General features: G+C 42.7%; 1 protein-coding gene across 2 annotated transcripts in view; it reads right to left on the reverse strand.

The window, feature by feature from the left end:
• RBM20 (RNA binding motif protein 20) overlaps positions 1–19,799 on the reverse strand; it is a 422,608-nt gene that overhangs the window by 145,889 nt on the left and 256,920 nt on the right. The gene's annotated exons all lie outside the window — the stretch shown is intronic.

A 19,799-nucleotide genomic window follows, 5' to 3' on the forward strand; every position in this document is an offset into this window, starting at 1 on the left:
AGTCTTCCATTTTAAAATGTGATTATGTCACAACTAATTCATGACAAGGTCACTCAGTAATAGGGAGGCCAGCTTTGCGGCTCTGGTAATTGCAAATGTAAGTCCGAATGAATCAACACCCCGCTCTGTGATGCCGGAGCACAGGTGCGGGGGCATCTGACGTCCCAGCCGCACATGGCAGGCAGGGAGGGTTTCATTTCATGTCATGGGCCTTGACTCGAATAACAAGCATGGAGGCGGAAAGCAGAAAGCCATGGCCGCGCCATATTCACAGCAGACGGACACTGAACCCATTCATCCTTACTGAATCTGCTCGTGGACAGGGTCGGGTCAAATCAAGGAATGCTGTCTTCTCTTAAAGCACAAAGAAAATACAAAATCGATCAATAGTAGCATGTTTCTTGATGGCTAGCTATAAATGTTTTAAGATTAATTAAATGCACAGCATTGCAGGTATTACACTTATCGAACACAATGTTACGCATTGTACACGCCTCAAAAGGGTGGAAACTCAGCCCCTGCCAGCATTCAAAGCTGTAACTTGCACCTACCTACCGCGTTGAAATGTCTTATTGAATTGAGCATTTATGTTTTATTACAGAAAAGTCAAAGGATATATTTTCTTATTTATTTTAATTTGTTAGCCCTCGACCCAAAAGCAGCAAACACTAATAAGTAAAAAACGCTATTAGTAAGTATGTTGTGCTAAATTATAAACATTTATGTTTGAGTTGGTTCAGCCAATGGACAAAGATTTTGTTTTATAAATTTGACTTCTGCGCGATAAAGCTATGTTATGAGGGAATGAGATGCTAAGCCTTAGAAATTGGATTGAAGGTAGTGGACTGGCACTAGAAACAAGAACAGAGGCCAAACCAATGTGGGAGAGTGAGCGAAATGTACGTGGAGGAGAAAAAGGAAGAAAAGAAAGCAAGAACGTGGGGACCACATCTGAAAACAACTAAATGAAAACAGAATTTAAACCAACAACACATGGGGAGCCAGATGAGGGAACGGAAACTGTATAGTTTTTGACGCTAACAGTAGATGGGTAAGCTAGACAAAACACCAAGGGCCATATGTAGGTAATTTCTATTTACCGATTCCTAAATACCGAATTTTACCGATTCGGTATTTAAGAATCGGTATATAGAATGTAGGTAAAAAAAAAAATCGGTAAATTTTACCGATTCGGTAATATTCGTTATTACCGATTCGGTATTTACCGAATCGGTAATAAGGCATACCTTCCCATTCATTCCTATGGGCCTGGAGGCCCATAGGAATGAATGGGAAGCCATTCACTATTATCGATTCGGTAAATACCGAATCGGTAATAGGGGGAGCATATTCAATGGTGGCAGAGTGTCACATTGACACCCTGTTGCACCCCTGAATCGTGCATGTGTGCACATGTGGCGCACATACATGCCCTAAGGGCATGTATGTCTGCCACATGGCACTTTTAAAAAAGCACAAAATTGCTTTTGAAAAGGTATTCGGTATTTACCATCAACTTGTAGTTGGTGGTAAATAACGTATCCTTAAACCAAAAATGCACTCACTTGAGTGCTCCCTATATAGGATTTAAGGATTCGGTAATTTACCGATTCGGTATTTTACCGATTTCTTAAAATACCGATTCGGTAAATTACCGAATCCTTAAAACCTGCCTCCTACATTAGAAAGGGCTAAATACCGGTCGGTAACAGGTAAATTACCGATTTCCGGCCATTACCGACCGGTATTTAGCTATCTACATATGGCCCCAAGGGACTAATTCATAAGACTTTGCCGTAGGGCAGCGCCGCAGGCCTTCCTGCTGGGCTGCCCTACGGCAACAGAAAAGGGCAGGATTGTGCTGTATCTATGAGATACTGCGCATTCCTGTCATTTTTCCCTGTGCCGTGCACAATGGGATGCCATGCGCCAATGCAGGCACCTTTGCACCATGTTGCATAGCTGCCTGCATTGCAGAGATTATTTTTGAGCAGGAAGGGAAACCTTCCTGCACATAAACAATCATAAAAAAGGCTTTTTCTTTCTATGTGTGCTGCAGGATGCTCTCATAGAAAAAGGAAAAACGAGGAGAAATAAAGATGTTTCTCCTCGTTGTGCCTCCCTTACCTTATGCCTCCTCTGGGGAGGTGTACGTTTTAGGCATTGCCTCACATTTACGTGGATATTGCTTGGAATGCCCCCAACAACATCCATTTAACGCAGAAAATTGTGTTAATGGGAACATTTACGAGGCCGCATTAAGTCAAAGAAAGTGGCTTAGTTCTGCCTCGTAAACATGGAGCAGGCTCCTGCGCCACGTAACGCCACAAAAAATGACAGTCCGGCGGCGCTAGGGGCCTCATAAATGAGGCCGCAAAGGAGGAGTGATAGATTAAAAGACGACATTAATGTTTAAATATCAGGTTTAATAGCAGGAAAGGTATTAAAGAGAAAGATTTTGTTATGGCAAGAGGGACTAACCGAGAGATATAGAAAAGTTGTGAATAGAAGAGGTAAGAGATTAGGTCAAAGGTAATGCAAAGGCTAGATAGATTGCACTCATATTATCCTCACATACCTCACTTGCGTAAACGAGAAGACAGAAAAAAGTCAGACTTGACATATGCTAACAGATTTCTGTCAGACCATTCCTCATCAAAAAGTACAGTATCACTGGCGTGAATAAGACTGCAACATGGAAACTTTGGATAGAAGCATCAACAGATATATTTATTAAAAACTTTCTGGAGCACAACTGGGAAACTGCAGGAAGAAGAGCAGTTGATTGGGAAGCTCTTTATGTGTCACTGAGAGGGGAATGTATCTCACAGGTACACAGCGCCAAAATGCAAGTGGAATGCACACTGGGGGAGAAGGGTAAAGTAATACAAGAACTGGAAAAAGCAATTGCACTAGCTCTGCATGAGAAGCCATTACCGGTAGACACCAAAGACATGTCCATACAACATACAGACGGAGACCGGGTAGGCAAGGAGACACCTCTAGGATGTTACTAGCTTGGCTGCTCCAAAATGATGAGCTGAACTTCCATACTTCAAGATTAGGAAAAGGCACGGCGGAAGGTGTACATGTGCAGGAAGGTGTTAATGATATGTTTAAAGAAAGCATGTCAAGAGTATGCAACCAAACACACACGGTAGACCGATAAAGATTATCTACATATTTAAACTCCTTGAGACTCCTCAGGCTGACAGAAGACCAGATGCCTGATTTAGAATACCCCTTACAGGAAATTAATTTACAAAGGCATTGGAGGAAATGGACAAGGTAAAACACCAGGCATTAATGCTATTCAAGCAGATTTGTGTCAAGTGATGTTGCAAGAATTGGTGGCTAATTCCCTGGCAGTCCTTGGGGAAGCTTGCACTTAGCGATGTGTACACCCCACTTTACAAAAGAGGCTCTGACTAGCTGATCCCCAAGCCAGCTAGAGATACAAATGAAATTTAATTCCCAGACCATTCTCAATGCTAAATACACATTTTTAAACATTAAGCAAAGTATTGGCTAACAGACTCACAAAAGTGGTGAGTTGGCTGGTTCATGAAGATCAGTGTTGCTTTATCTCTGGTAGAAGCACTCTTCATAATCTAAGGAAAGTAACACTTGAACATTATGCATAAGATGCAATAACAATTTCCAAGTCACACTTGATGTTGAATGTGCAGTGACACATTATCATGGGAATATTTGTGATGGGTATTAAAGCAGCTGGGATTTGCCCCAGTATACATAAACTGGGGTAAATGGCTATATAATAGCCCAAGAGCCAGGGTAAAAACTAGTGGAATAATATCCTAGAGTTGGGTACTGGTGAAAGGTAAAAACAAGTTTACCCTCTAGTCCCAATATTATTTGCGCTGGTGCCTAAACCACTGACATAGCTTAAGACATAATATATGGCAACTTGGGGACTGAAGGTGATGCATGGGAGCCACCTGTGTCCGTGTACAGACGACATACTGTTATACATAAACAGTCCCAAGCATAATGGAAATAAGCAACATAAAGAAAGTATGGGTAATATATCAATTTATTTAGTTTGGTCAGTTTTTAAAGTACCCTCCCTCTGTCAGTTATGGGAAGAACTTTCCTACCTTAGATGGTGTCCCTACACTGCTGTCTTTAAATGTTCCTTGCTCCTTAATCGTTTGCGAATACCAAATAGCAAATTTTTGCGATTTGCTGTCTGGTAAACGCAGACACCAATGTACAAATATGTGTTTTACACATTTTGCACTTCTCAGTGGGTCGTAAACAGACCTACCTCATGAATGTTAATGAGGTGCGTCTCGGTTTCTGATCCATTGGGAATCGGAAAAATCCCAAGGATGGTGGCCTGCTAGGGTCGGCAGACCACCACGTCTTTGATTACTTTTTCAATAAAGCAATTTTTTTTTTTTTTTAAATGCAGCCAGTTGTCCTTAAAGGTAAACCGGATGCTCTTAAAAACATGTTTTAACAAACGTTTACAAAGGGGAAGGGGTGCCTTGGGGACCCCTTTCAATTTACGAATGAGTTACCACCTACTAGATGTAGGTGGTAAAATGTGAATGTTTTGCAACCACATGTTGGTCCAAAAACATTCACACATACCACTGCGAATTGGAATTAGGAAGGGACTCCCTAAACATGCTCCTTACTGATACCGAATCGCAAACCCAGTTTGCGATTTGGTAATACGTTACTGAATCGCAAATAGGGCTTTGTACATTTTCAAAAAAGCCATTCTTTTGAATCTGCCCCATTTGCGAACGTAAAAAAGCTTTTTACATCTGGCCCTAGGCTCCCTAATGGGATTACCTGTCTGGGGAGGAGGGTGCAGCAGGATACATATTCTTAAATTATGCTGCCACCCTAGCTGCAATTGATTGGTTTGATAACATAGTAAACTAGGAGACCTCCTTTCTGGAGCAGACATATCCTCAGGGCACACTGCAAGAAGATATGGTGATGGAAAATAATGCCCCAAATGAATATACATATATAGTTCACCAAAAAGCAATTGCCGGACAAAAACTGCAGAAAAAAGTTTTAAGGCACTCGCCATTTGCACCAGAAATGCTGTTATTGCCAATCAGTCAAATCAATAACATGGCAAAATTAATATAGCCTTATAGCCCGCCGTAGCGGGCTATACCGGCTATTAAAGGCCCGCTGCAGCGTTAAAGGCCCGAGCCGAAGGCGAGGGACTTTAACTAACGCAGCGGGACTTTAATAGCGGTATAGCCCTCCTACGAAGGGCTATAAGGCTATTAGAACATTCTGCCACTAGAGGGCAGAATGTTCTTACAAAACGAAGCCTTCAGGGAGCGCGAGGGGATTCAAATCCCCTCAGGCTCCCTGAAGTCTTTGTTCACAGCCAGAGCTGTGAACAAAGACACATTGGAATGTTGGTGCTCCGGGCTTATACCAGCCATTATAAGCCCGGAGCACTCCATTGTTTTCAATGGAGCTCCCAACATTCCAATGTTCTAATGTCGGTTAATGAATGGAGGCAGAGACGATGTGAAACTGTGGATGACATATGTGAATAAGAGATTAATCACTTTCACAGAGGCGCAGGACATGTACAGAGTGAGGACGGAACAGTTTTTACAACATGTCAGAATAGCATAAATTGAAAGCGAAATATGGACCCTCATTCCAGAAGCCCTGCCTATAACTCACACAATGGTAATCAAACTAAAGCCTTTTGGGGGTTGCATACAAACATATATGAAGCCTTAAGACAAGACAGACAGGGTGAATTATCTTGCACTACACTATTTTGGTCTTCATGCCAGGACAGATTAGCTGATGTAGAATGGAGAAAGGCTTGTGGCCGGGTAATGACAAATGGCAGGTTTAAATCAACTCATTTATATTATTTACAAAGAACATACCTGACCCCCAAAAATAAGTTGGAATATATCATGATAGCTCACCATCATGTGAGAACTAGTAGCTGGATTTTTGCATAAGACCTGGTGATGCCCTAGGATAGAGGAATTTTGTGAGGCAGTGATGGAATGTTTGTGTAGAGCAAATGGATCACTGCCCGAAAAAAAAGAATTAAGAGGTGTGTGTTAAGTGTGTGTCCTATGAACAAACATGACAAAATGAAAAGTAAACTTGTGTCTCATGAAACGGTGTTGGCAAAACACCATATCGCAATATTTTGAAAAAATAAAAAATCACTAAAACAGAAACTATGGAAGAACGATATGTTAAGTTGGCCATTGGAGGAGAAACTGTGAATTACAGCCACTCGGAGAAATGAGAAAGCGGCAGAAGATATTTTCGAATGGACAGAAACTCTGAAGTTGTTAACAGATACCTCTAGTACTAGACCACTATGTATTAAAGTATAGAAGAATTATAAAGAAAGGAGAACATATGACAAACTGGGAATTGAGGAGCCCTGTAGACTGAGATGTGGATCAGGAATGAATAATGATGGTATAACAGTTGTGTTTACTATGTAAGATAAGATGAAGATGATAAATGTCCCGCCAACTTAACTTAAGATTTGAAATGTATATGTCTAGAGTTAAGACATGTAAGAAATGTAAAAAGCCTACAAAAATATTAATAATCAAGCATTGGTAAATGCATTAGGTTTCAACTATGTGATTAATATAACTTTTTTGTTGTTGCAAGATTTAGCTTGGTGAGCAGTTGTGCAATATAAGTTACTGAAACTCCCAAAAAGTGTCATGACTTGTTCATTGAGAAAGCCAATTTATTGTGTAGTAACTAGTGGTAATATAATGTGGGGAGATAAGGTAAATGATGGAGGATAAAGAAAAAAAAGCATGCTGCGGCCAAGCACGTTTGATATGCATACCATACTCAAGCAAGCTCATGAACTAAACTTGCAAAGAGCTGTGAAATGCTCTCACCCCGCCTCAAGAAGGGAATTGGAAAAAAGAGTAAAAAATATAAGACACCATTAGAGGAGTCAATCTGAGCTTGTTCCAAGTGGGAGCACTCTTACTTAGAGTTCAGGCATTAGGTACTGATTCCTAGGAGAAACCAGGTGGTTTCAAGTTTTCGTGGACGGTATAGAAACATAAATGCATGCTATATATATGCATTTGCTGGTGCATTGAGCCTGATTATATTCTAGCAGGGCATGCTTTCCTAACCCTGTTTTTACTGGAGTGTGGCGAATGCTGTACAGTTACTTGCTGTGATTCACTAACTGCATTCCATTCCACAAAGTCTTTGAGTGTTAATGTGTCATAATTTATTACCATCAACTGTGAGCAGGCCTTGCAAGATGGGGACTCTGTTGTTTACCACTATAGCTGGAAATGCTGGCAACCCTGTGCTGACTGGTGAAGTGAGAGGACACGTGTCTCAGGTGATGCTTTCCACTTGATTACTGCAGCAATCTCGGACTTGGTCCCTGAATGTTCTAAACTTAAAGTTTATGTTTCAATCCCAGACTTGAAACCTTAGAGTTGGTATTTTTCCTGCCTGCCATTTGATGTTTCTCATTTGACCATCAATGTGTGTCTTTAGTGTGTGGACAGGCTGTTCCCACTACTCTGATTTACAACATCGGTACACTTCATTCAGTGCCCTGGTTGGTTACTTTTTGGTTTGTAGAGCCTCTTTGTGTTTTCAAGAATTTATTTTGATGTTATTTGCATCTTTTCTTGTGTCTTTCAGAAAAAAGTGGATTTTGTGACTTTGCTTAACCATGTAACTATAACAGTAGCTGGATGTATAACTTTAGTTTGTTACCATGCAGACAGACTCTGCAGCTATGTAACGTGCTTTGTGGAACTGAGCTTTAATATAAATGAGCTAGTCCATCTCTCTTCCCAGAGGGACAGCTGAAATCAGTGTCCCACAGCAAAAGCTGGAACTGACCTTAAAAGCAGGATCAGTTTAAATATATATTTTTTTTAAATCAGTTATTAAAAAAAGGTTTTATGCTGGCTGTAAAAAACAGCAGCTGAAACTCAACAAGATCGTGCTTCTGAGGCAGGGGCATCTGATTTACCGTTCAACTCGTAGATTGCATCTCATCTTCTGAGGTGTATTAGTGCCAGGCCCTGGAGGCCTGCCAGAGCTGGGAGTGGGCGGTCTTGAGGATTGAATGCATCGTTTGCCATAAAACAGCTTGATGGTCCAACTATAAACAGTCCTGGCTTAAAGAGTATCATCAAGGCATGTTCACGATGTAGTTTCAAGCTCCCACTCAGGGCACGCTCGCTTGTGTCCCTGCAATCTGCCTGCCTTCTATGTGTGATAGCAGAGAAAGGCCAATGCCAAATGTACACTATAAACTTGGGATAGATTTACCATACAACGATATCTAAAAAAAAAAGAATAAACAAGAACAAAGACTACTCTGGCCGATGTAACCATAGTGCTGACATGTCGGAATGCACTCACGTCATATAGACATTCAAAGAAAGACTACAGCAAGAACAGTCTGCGTGCCTCATTGTTCTGCTGCAGAGGCTGTGTGAGCATGACAAAAAGAAGAGCCGGCATGAAACGGATGTGTCGGAATGCATGCACGTCATTGAGACAGATGGGGGGGCGCGTTGAGAGCTCTCAGCTATGCGTGTGACCGCTCTGTACGCAAAATATCAAAAAAAGTTCTGTTTTAAAAGTGGATGAAAACAGTACTTGGGTGACGGGAGACTGATAAGACAAACACACAAGTAAGAACAGGAAACAGTGTGCTACACCCATTAGAAATGGAGGAAAAGTAAGTGGCAAGCACAGGAACCAATGGAAAGAAAGGGTGGGATGTATGTCCCTTTTAAGATTTAGATAGATAGATAGATAGATAGATAGATAGATAGATAGATAGATAGATAGATAGATAGATAGATAGATAGATAGATAGATAGATAGATAGATAGATAGATAGATAGATAGATAGATAGATAGATAGATAGATTTCACAAGCACACAGTAAATGCAGAGCAGACGAAACCTAAAAAGGATAATACAGTTGTTCATAGTGTAAAGGAAGGGAGCTATAGGACAGGTGTGAATGTAGGCATGTGAAGTGCAGGAAGAGAAAGGTGAAGGCCCGGATGAAAAGCCTATAGCTTGTAAAGGTATTGAGAAGACATTATTAGCTAAATGCTAGAGAGGGGGATATAAAGTAGCTAAATGCTAGAGAGGGGGATATACAAGGACTGCAGAAGAAAGAGAAAAAAAACAATCAAACTGTCACAATCACAAAATGTGAGGGAAAGCTGAATGAGGATATGACAGAATAAGGGAGGCAGTTGGTGTACACAGAGAGAAGTGAGGTCTAGTATAGTCCATAGAGAGCAGAAAAGAGTTATGAACAATCAGAATAAATAGCTCAGGGACTACCTAAATTAAAATGGGAAGCCGGGAGAATGAGAAAAAAAGGTGGTTGTGAGCAAATAACACCAAGAAGCTTCTCATTAATACTACACCATGGACAGAGCAAATACACTGTGGGTCATTTTGCTAAAAACATGAAAGATGTCATGCTAGGGAAATGAGAATACAAGTGTAAATTCATGTTTTGTGAATATCAGAAATGACCTTGCATTTGTAAATCATGCCGGAAACTCTTTGGTATTATCCTTTCTACTCTGTCACTATCAGCTTTTAACTTAAGTATATGGTTTCCTCAAGTGCAAGGTTAAATCCATTTTCAGGATGAGACTGTTTTTGGACTGGTCCCACAACTGGTGTGGGGTAAAGGACCAGGTTTCTTACCTTTCAGATATCAATTGCACTTTAGCATGAAATTTACCATGTACAGATCTGTATGCATAGAAGGCTGGGCGTATGAGTACTTTTGGGAATCCATGACAGCCACAGCTTCCTAGGAGCACTAGTGGAAATCTAAGAAATCACTGATAGTTATTAGTTTAATGAAAGCAACTGCATAAACGTAGGTGAGTGACGTTCTGACTTTTAATCTGGGGTTTTGTGAATCTGCAACAGGCTATCCCTTGGAGGGGTAAAGTGCCACAGTTCAGTGCATAATGGTGCTGCAACTGCTTTTTAAGTCCAGCCAAGGCACCACTTGCGCTGTCTCTTCGAGACATGTTGTAAACACTTTGTGGGCTTCCTGCCAGCCCATTGCCTTTTTATTTGTTGCTTCAATTATCTTTTAAAAAGGATTGCTTACTAGTGGTTAATCTTTGTTCTTTGTCCCTCCTTTTAGTGTTTTTAGGTCTCGCCTAGTGACGCAGCGCATGCACTGCTCGCTTGCGAGACTATTGGCGTCGGTTTTGCTTTGGAAGCGAAGTGGAAGCTCCACCCATGCTTGTCATTGGCGCGCCTCAAAAATGCTCGCCTTTGATTGGCAGGGGGGCATGTTTGTTCCCTCCCTGTCTCCTGTTTGCCATACCTGCCCGGACAGGAGATGTGTACGCGCACGGCGTCTCTACCCGTCTATTTTGCTCACGGCATACTTGACAGGGCTTCGTTAATTGGGTGTTATATGTATCGGTTTCACTTTTGTATTTCACTGCATCTCGCCAGTGACGTTGTTAAACATGCCGGGCAGTGCTTCGTTTACTACTTTCTTTATTGTGTGGGAGGTAAGCTCTAAATCTTATCTGCAAAAGCAACATGTTGTAACATATTTTTGTCCATCACACCTTTTGTTTAATTGTTCTGCATTGGCTGTCTGCAATCTGCTTGCTTTTATATTTATCTGGCTTTCTTTGAACACATCGTGGAGGTTAATTTTTTTTTTAAGTGCCTTTCCCGACCTTCTTGTTTTTTGTTATTTGCAGCGCGCTTGTTACATTAGTCTACAGGCTTAGGCTAGAGAGACTACGTGCAAGGTAAGGAATTAAATTACGCATGTATTTCATGCCTCCTGTTATAACTATAACTCCTTTGATATAGTGCTTTGTAATGTATTTTGGTTGTTTCTTAGCGCTGTAAATATCCGATGTATCCATTAAGGCTCTCTTTACCAGTCGCCCATTCGTTCATTAATTCACTGATACTTAAATGCATTTTCCCAGATGACTCTATGTCATCGAGGACGCAACCGGCCCTCCTGTTTAGGTTTTAATTTAGCAACCAGGTGCGTTCACCGAATTACAGCCTGGTTCGCTAGAATTGCTTCAATTGAAATAAAACACCCGGAGGCAGACTTTTGTGAAAGAAAAGCACATTAAAAGATGAAGTAACTCTTTTATTTCCTACTTACTCTAGCTACATCAACTGTTGCTTGCAGGTTATAAACAGAGGTCTACTTATCTATAACTACACCTCAACAATGTGGGAGAGCGCACATACCAACTCAGCTTCAGTCTCTTTCTTCCCTTGGCTTCTCAGTAAACTCTATGTGAACACAGCCAAGATAATGTGAGTGGCTTGACCTTGGCCTAAGAAAAAATGTGTAGGATCACTCCACTGAATCCGTAGGCAGTAATACGGCTTTAAAAGGGGTAGCTTACCATACCGCCTGAATCCATAGAGTTAGCAAGTATGCAACACTGTCACCAGTCCGTGTTTTCCCTTGCTAGCCTGTGTTCCATCATTTGTAGTTGTGGGTTGGTTCCATTGAAACAAATGTACTGACACACTATCAGCTTAATTTGTGAAAAATCCAAGTGCCAGGGTGCTCGTCAGGAGGCCATCACAGTGTGCACCACCCATTGCCAGCGCTCCCAATGACAGCACCTACACAACTACTAACCATCACACTGCTACAGGTGAGATTCAGACTGGTCAAGGCACCCAAAACTAAAAGAAGGGCTTGGGCTGCAGGTATTAGTGGTTTTCAATGTATATTGAATTAATAAGAGCTGTTGTTCTGCTCTTCTCTACACTGCACAAAAGCACCCCCATGTGGCAGTTGTCATAAGTACTGGTGCCGAGCACTGGAAACGCTGAATCACGGGAAAGCACACTGTGCCTGTCTTTCAAACATGGGGCACCGCATGATTTTTTAAACCGCAATGTTGGCACCATTCCCTAAATGTGAAAGGCCTTGATAATGGTGGTAAAAGTTCTTTCAGTACAAGGTCTCTATTGATGCCCTTTAGCTTCAGTGCCAGATTACCAATTGCGAGTACATCATATGCTTCAAGCATAGTCCCAAAACCCTGCATCCCTGAGGTGTCTGTCAACAACTCCAGCTGTGCCGCTGAATTTATCAAAAGATAGTCTCAGTTGCCTGACCTTCCTTGATGTCTGCCAGCTTGACCATGAGTCCCTGAATCTTGCATGTCTACATTGGTGGCACTCCCTCCCTAACAGTAATAGCCTTAGCCTTCTCCACGCGAGGGCACTCAGGCACAAAGTATTTCACTGCTTCGAGTAGATCCATAATTTTTTTGCTGATTTTGGAGAAGCCAAGGAAGATTGCCAATGACTGGAATGTTTGCAGTGCTCTGCACATTCCATTTAATCCAGCTTCGCCACAAATAGGAAATCGCCACGGTAATGCAACTTTACTCAGTCTGAGTGCATTTTATTCAATGCCCATACTGATCACGAAATGAATACCTCAAAATAAGAGCACAAGTAGGAACAACACAGAATGTCAAAGAATATTTCACTCACAGAGTGGAAATCCATGAGGATAATTGACATGGTCAACTCGCTGTAGCCCGAAAGGCAACTTAATGTCTGCCTTAGTCATTAAAGCTTAGTGGTCTGCCTTTATTCAAAGCCTTGTCACGATAATGCTTACTTTTAGGTCACACACTGACATCTTCAAACAGGTGTGAACCAGGGTGGTAGGCACAAAAAATGTCTTCCTCTTCCATTGAGCGGCGCGGGGGAGCTAGGGGGTGAGCGCGGTGCTGCGGTACTCATGACGGAACCACGCGTCATGAGTCACAGGCTGCGTGTGCTCATGACGGCGTGGTTCCGCCATGACCCCGCCCGCTCATTAATTTGCCCGCACAGGCGGGGAATAAATGCAGCGTGGGCAGAGCGGCAGCTGCGTGACGGAACCATGCCGTCATGAGCAAATGCCGCCTGTGACTCACGACGGAATGGTTCCGTCATAAGCACGCAAGGGGTTAAAGTGAGATAGCGAGCCAGGAAGTATAGGGTGTAAGATGGAAGTGGCTTGAGGTGAACTCAAGACTAGGCAGCCTTGGTATTTAGAAACCTCTGCAGCCAGCAGCACTGGCAACGAGCACCTAAAAAAACGTTTGGGCTTCTCCACTTATTTATTTATGTATTTTTATAAATTAAGCGGAGTCTGTATCCTACAATGAAGAAATAAGCTGCCACCAACCATTGCTAAATGCTGGCTTCTGATGAAAAAATAGGCTTGTTAGTCCCTTTTTAGTACTGGATTCTCTTCATTTTTCACCTCCCATGGCGAGTGGCCCCTTTACTTCGGTTGTTACATGGTACGTGTTCTTTAGACTGTGAGCACTATTTTCGTTATTCACTTTCTTTTACTGCAGGCACGACGTGCTTTGGTGCCTTCTTTACCCCCTCCTGCCGTTGTCGTTCCTTGTTTACCCAAGCCCGCCCTCCCTCCTGTTGTCTGTGATGCCTTGCACAATGCAATAGGTCTCGCATTTACGTGAGTTTGAGCTATTGCCATTGTCAATTACAATATGTTTTTACTTATGTTTTGGTTTTTAAAACATAAATAAAACGCATTGTCATTTACAATGCCAATAGCTTAAACTCGTGCACATGTCAGACCTGTTGCATTGCAAGTGCTTGTTTTATCTCTAATGGAGCACTTCCCAATGACTTGTAGCCTTACGTTTTGCTGCTTATCTGGTCGTTTTTCTGCACTATTTTCTTCTTTGTTTCCTGCTCGTGTTTGTGGGAGCTTGTTTTGCTTTGCCTTCATTGTTGCTTCCTTCAATCCCTGTTAGTGCTTGCCCATCTCCGCAACCTGCTCTCCCACAACACTGCTTGCCCCACCACCACTCCTACCAGGTTACTGTTCACCCGTCCCATCTCCCCTGCATTGCTGCTTGCCCCGCCCTCTCCCATCGCTGTTTGTTTTAATGCACTTCGACCGCTGCTCAGCAGACTTTCTCAGGTTCTTAATAGTGACAGAGATGTAGATGAATTGTCCCATGGACCTCTGCAAGAGAAGGCAAAATTAAATGTTGTCTGTTGAAGAGCGCTGATGCCCTTAATTCCCGCAAACGATAGACTTTCCCAGGTACTATGGGCTTCACGTCTCCTTTTCCTAGGCACTCCGTGGGTATGATAAGCTGTGTGCTGGACCTCAAAGTTAGCATCAGGGTCTAGCTTACCACATCGAAGCTGAACCACAAGACACTTTGTGAGCGTGAGTTGTAGCAGTGTCGCCATGTCCAGAGGGTCAACACGACGTGTAGAGTGCCTATTGTTCTTCTGTGCGCTACATTGTACTTTTGTAGTAGCCCCCCCCTTTAATAAACTGTTGACTTATTGTCCAGTGTGACTGCCCAATCACTGCTTTGATGGCTGCAGAAATGCTCTTAACTCGTAGAAATTCTCAAAACACTTGCTTCTGGGGTGCAATGGCATTTCACAGTCACCACTTACTAATATGTGGACTCCAGAGTTCTTCTTCTTCTTAAACAAACAGCATTTGACAAGGCGAACATGTGGGCTGTTAGCAAACTTCGCTCTGATTTTAAAGTGTAGTTTGATGATTTTGTGGTCTGCTATTCCCACCATGTTATCAAATATACATTATGTTTTTTAATACTGTGTACTGCATTATAACGTGAGAAGTGTGCATTTCTTCTAAATGAACCAGCCAGGGGAGGGCCACATTAACAGAGCAAACTTGGTGCATATGGAATGCACTGAATCAGAAAATGAATACATTCACACACACCAACGACGTCCCCCCACCCTTCCAAAATTGGACCAGTCTCTTCTTTCACAATTGTTTTGTTTGTGTTTCCTTGACACACTAGGAAGTTCAGAGCCTTTCTGCATATTCTCATTATCACCTTTAGGTTGTGTTTTTGTCACTTCCCTGTGTTTGGAAGAGAAGTCCTCAACTGTATTTTAATCTGTTTAGTATGAACTGATTTGCACAAATGTTGTTTGTAGTCTTTTGGTGCAGAAACACCATACCTTTTTCAAACGTGCTGGAATCTGTAGAAGAGTTAGTCTTTAATATGATTGGTAACCTGTGGTATAATTGACTTTATTTGTTTGTTAGGTCTCGCCTGACCCAGCACATGCGCTGGTCTGGCGAGACTTATTGAGAGGGCTCCAAAAAGTGCTACCAGGCCAGCCTAGAGCTACAGTGCGTGTGCGCGGGCGCGCGCACCGCGCTTTACCGTGATTACTTTCACTTTCGCGGCCGCGTGGCCGCTTTAATGTTTGATCGCGATTGCGATCACTTTCACTTTCGCATAGCCAATAGGTCTTGCTTTTGAGACCTTATAAGTGTTTAGTTATGCAACTGTTGCATGGCTAAACACTTCTAAGGTCCCAAAGGCGAGACCTATTGGCTATGCCAATGCTTGTTTTTTTATTGTCGGGGGCGGCCTGCTGTTTCAATGTGTTTAGTACCACTACGAATCCTTCCTTTTGCCATCCTCGTGCTCTGCATTTCTGTGTTGCAATGTCACTGTAGGCCATGAGAACTGCCTCAATATGTTTGGTTTTGAAAGTTCCATGGAAATCCTTCACTGCTGTTTTGTTATGGTAGCCATGAAATTCGATGCCCACATTTCTGCTTGTGCCCTTAGGGCATTCATTTTAGTTTACAGCCTCATGGGTTGTGCAAAGGATGCATCCTTAAACAGTCTTTGTTGCTCTTTTATGGCAGCTCCCCATCTGTCAGATCAGTGGGCACGCCTGTGCATACCTATATTTGCTTTCAGTGAATTATAATTGTCATTCAGTAATTAAGATTTGTTTTCTTTTCTATTTATTTTTAATTTGGCAATTGGTTAGTGCAGATGTAACCATAGACAGCTTTTTTCCTGAAACTTATTGCGTTTCTGTGTTTACCTAGGTAAAGGTTTCCTCAGTGGAATATGCTGTAAGCACTTCACACTTTGGGGGATGGGCCTGGTGTGACTTAGCAAAACAGACTCTTCAGTTTTTCCATTTACATGTTGTGGTCTATGTGACTTGTTTTTCCAGTAGTAGTGTTGGTAATCTTAGATGATACGTCATATTGCTGCTACCATCAGATTTAGCAGACTGTAAGCCTGCGGAACGTTTATTGGCCTAATCCTGCACAGTTGGCATCATGTGATCACCGCATACACCAAACACACTCTGCAAAAAGTGTATTGTGAGCTCAGTGCAGCCAGACACCGACTGTAAACAATGCATTTTTCATTGGGTTGCTCTTAGTGCGGTCAGGAATTGGCCACACACACTGAAATAGCGCACCATAACACACACACACTGTAAAAAACAGAGTGTAGTAATTGTATAGCTCTTCAATCCTTGGTGTCACAGCACTCAGGATAACATGTTGCATGGCTACACACTTATAAGGTCGAAAGGGCAAAACCTATTGGCTAGTCCAATGCTTGTTCTTATTTAGCCCTATAAAGTACCCAACCAAAGGAATCACTTGTGCTTTAGTTTGCTTTTTTGCAGTCTGGGCTGTTTGGAAGGCTGTTCTGTATTTTCCAGCAGTCACCTCATATCTATAATTTTACACTGACATCTGTCACTGAGAATTCAATGGTAAATTTCACTTAAGCCCTAGTGTTTCAGACCTGAGTAGGTCCTTCATCAGTGGGAATGACTGACCATCTGCCTCCAATATTTACACAAGTCTAAGCGTGTGAAGGATGAGTCTCCTGTCCCTGACATGGCTTCCACTCTCTGGTCTTGGGATCTTCTCAGAGACTCCACATCCTTAGACTCAATGTCAGTTTATAAAGACAGATATGAATTAACTACTTGATAATACATAACTGACTCTCAATTAGCACAGCGTGAATAAAACTGATATAATACACATTTGATTACTTTGCTTGTGGGCATTATTGGACTGACATCACGTTAAAGAGACTAGGAAAAGCAATTTCAGCGCTAGTATGTAGTGCATAGGGGACTAACCACCTCTGTGGGATAGCTTGCAGCAAAGTCATGCCTTTATGCATGGACAGAGGACACTCCGGAGTTGCACGCTAAATCAACAAATAGTTGTGCATTTTGATTAAACAACAGAGCACTCGGAGTACAGTATGGGGATCAATATAATTTATATTTTAGGTTTTGTGCATCTGCCATATCTATCATACCTCATTGTCTCTTCCTACTCTGTTGCCCTATCGCCCACACTTCAAGTCGCCAAAACTCACGAGTAGCAGACATCACACACACTTTGACCCCGATGACATTGCAGGCTTCGAAGCCTTTTTAACCACGTGCACGCTTGTAAGTGGTGCTTGCACGCTTGTAGGTGGAGCTTGCATGCGTATGGGTGGAGCTTGCACATGCAAAGGAATGTAATCCTAATGATTACTGAGATCCTCATGGGCTTCCCTACTTCTCTGTTGTACATATTTGTAGATTCGCTATTTGCTTTATAAGTTCAGCCTTCTCAGAAGTGCAGGAGAATCCTAGGAATTTCCTAAAGACCTGGTGCAGTGGTGAATTGGATGTGGTCTCCACAAGCAACTGATGCTTTATAGGTGGCGCTCTAGGGCCACCTGGCATTTAAGGAACATCAGCACGGCACCACCTGCACTCCATTACTGATGATCCTTATTGGTCCATCTTATCCAGCTTCGGCCCAGGACCCACTCCGACTGAGGAGACAGGAGCCTGAAGGGGTTTTGGTCTGGATGAGGAAGTGCTACGCCTACGTCTAATAAGATCCCTCTCATTAACACACTCTCTCAATCCACGTGATCCTCTCACTATATCTCTATCACTATCTTTTCTCCCATCTCTTCTTGCTTGATTCCCCATACTTCAGTACTCCGAAGCGTATCATATGTCCCAGGCACCTTGCAAGAACCCCACTGAAGAGAAAAGGCTTTCTCTTCTGTTCCATAGTACAAATCCCACATGATGGAACTCCTAGGGAAGTGGGATCTAGCAACGCTGAGAACCCACTGTGCACTATTATGACCAAATGTAACCCTTTTGTTTTTACAAATATCTCATCCAAAAATGCAGCCATGAGGCAAGAATCTAAAAGGTTTGTTGTCGTTCCCGTATTCGTTGTGCAGCTGAGGAACACCCCGCTAAATGGTCCTAAAGAATAGGTCCTCATGCCATCCTTTTTCTTCCTCATACATGTACTTCTAGGTTTGCCTTTTTATTACAAGTGCACAACTACAAGCAGTAAAAAGTGAATTTCAAAATCTCATAGCTGACACAGCACAACGTGAGATCGTCATGCACTTTGAGAGGCGATGTGCTGAAACACAAACTCTCATCTTGCCGACGTTAAGACACTGTTTGAGATTTGTGCACAACACCTGTGTCTACGCAGGACATCAATAGAAGTGTTCACTCCTACAAAATACGTGAACAGAGACTGTGTCAGTCCCAGAAGTAAGCTTTTGGTTCAAAATGGACTAAAGAACTTCGAAGATATAAAAGGCAAAAACAATTTCAATCTATAAGTCCTTTAGTGCTGCAACTACTTAGGAAACAATCCCAGACTGATGAGTCAAGTCTGGTAAAATGTTCATTTACCACTGCTAATAGCCCAAACAGTGGGCTAGCTAAGGTGCCATGAGCTCCAGTGCAAGCAGGGAAAGGGGCCAAGGTAGCCCTTGTTTTGCTAGTACAATACAAACATTATCGGTCTGCAGGGGAGCCCTCACAGCCCTGACACGGGGCCACTGCACCTGTTGCAGTATTCCTGGGGCCACATTTTCTCAGGATGTCTGGTACCCAGAAGGTTAAGCTGCCCACAGAGGGTCTAGTCTAACAATCCACCATGGAATCTTGACACCGCTTTACTCTGCTTTTTGTGCTTAAACACCACCCACAACAGAGGCTAGGTACAGTTAGACTCCCCCTGAAGAAAATAAGAGGAACACAGTGCAAGACCATATTAGGGCAAGAACAAGTACTTTCTGAGCCTAGATCTCTTCATGTCTTTGGCCGTCCTGCATCCCTGCCTCAGCGGGCCCTCAGGGCTGAAATCATCCTCAGGCCGCGGACAGCTGCGCCCAGAGCTGAGTGCCGAGTACATTACGGGGCTCAGGACGGCGAGTCTCTTTCATTTCAAGGGTATGTAATGCCCTGACGCGTGGCACATCTCCCTGTGCTCAAAACTGCAAATGTGTGCATTGTGAAATGCAAATAAACATAGTGGAAACAGAGCACGGAGAAGTAGCAGGGCTGCCTCCTACTGTCCTGTTTGCATGTTACACACCCCCAGTCACAACAGGGATCGTGTCATCTGTTCTCACTAGATTCTACTCACCAAACTGGCCTATGAACAACACCCCATGGTCGAGGCGTTTCTGCAACAATAAAAATGTTCACTGTGAAATGCTCTGTTGCTTTTTTTGTTGCAAAGTGATCGGCATACATTATGACGAGAGGGACTGCTTTACAATTATAACACATACATTGACCAAATGCATTCCATCATGACACCGTTCCTGTGAAAAACCTTCTCCTTAATAACAGGTCAGCCTCCTGGACACTCACTGGGCTGTCGCCATCTTAAATACAATCTTTTCAGCGGCCCATCCCTAACATGAGACATTACTTTCGTAGCTTTGTCGCTCTCGTGTGTAATGGCACATACTGTTCCTCCTCAGTTCGCCTTGAAATCATACCTGCATGGCTATGTATCTTCACATGGTGGCTACAAATCCTCTTGCAATAAAGTTCCCTGTGGCCATTTTGGGGTAGTTTCTTGCTTTACAGATGTTACCAATAAA

Source organism: Triturus cristatus, chromosome 1_2, assembly GCF_964204655.1.
Source record: "Triturus cristatus chromosome 1_2, aTriCri1.1, whole genome shotgun sequence".
Taxonomy (NCBI): domain Eukaryota; kingdom Metazoa; phylum Chordata; class Amphibia; order Caudata; family Salamandridae; genus Triturus; species Triturus cristatus.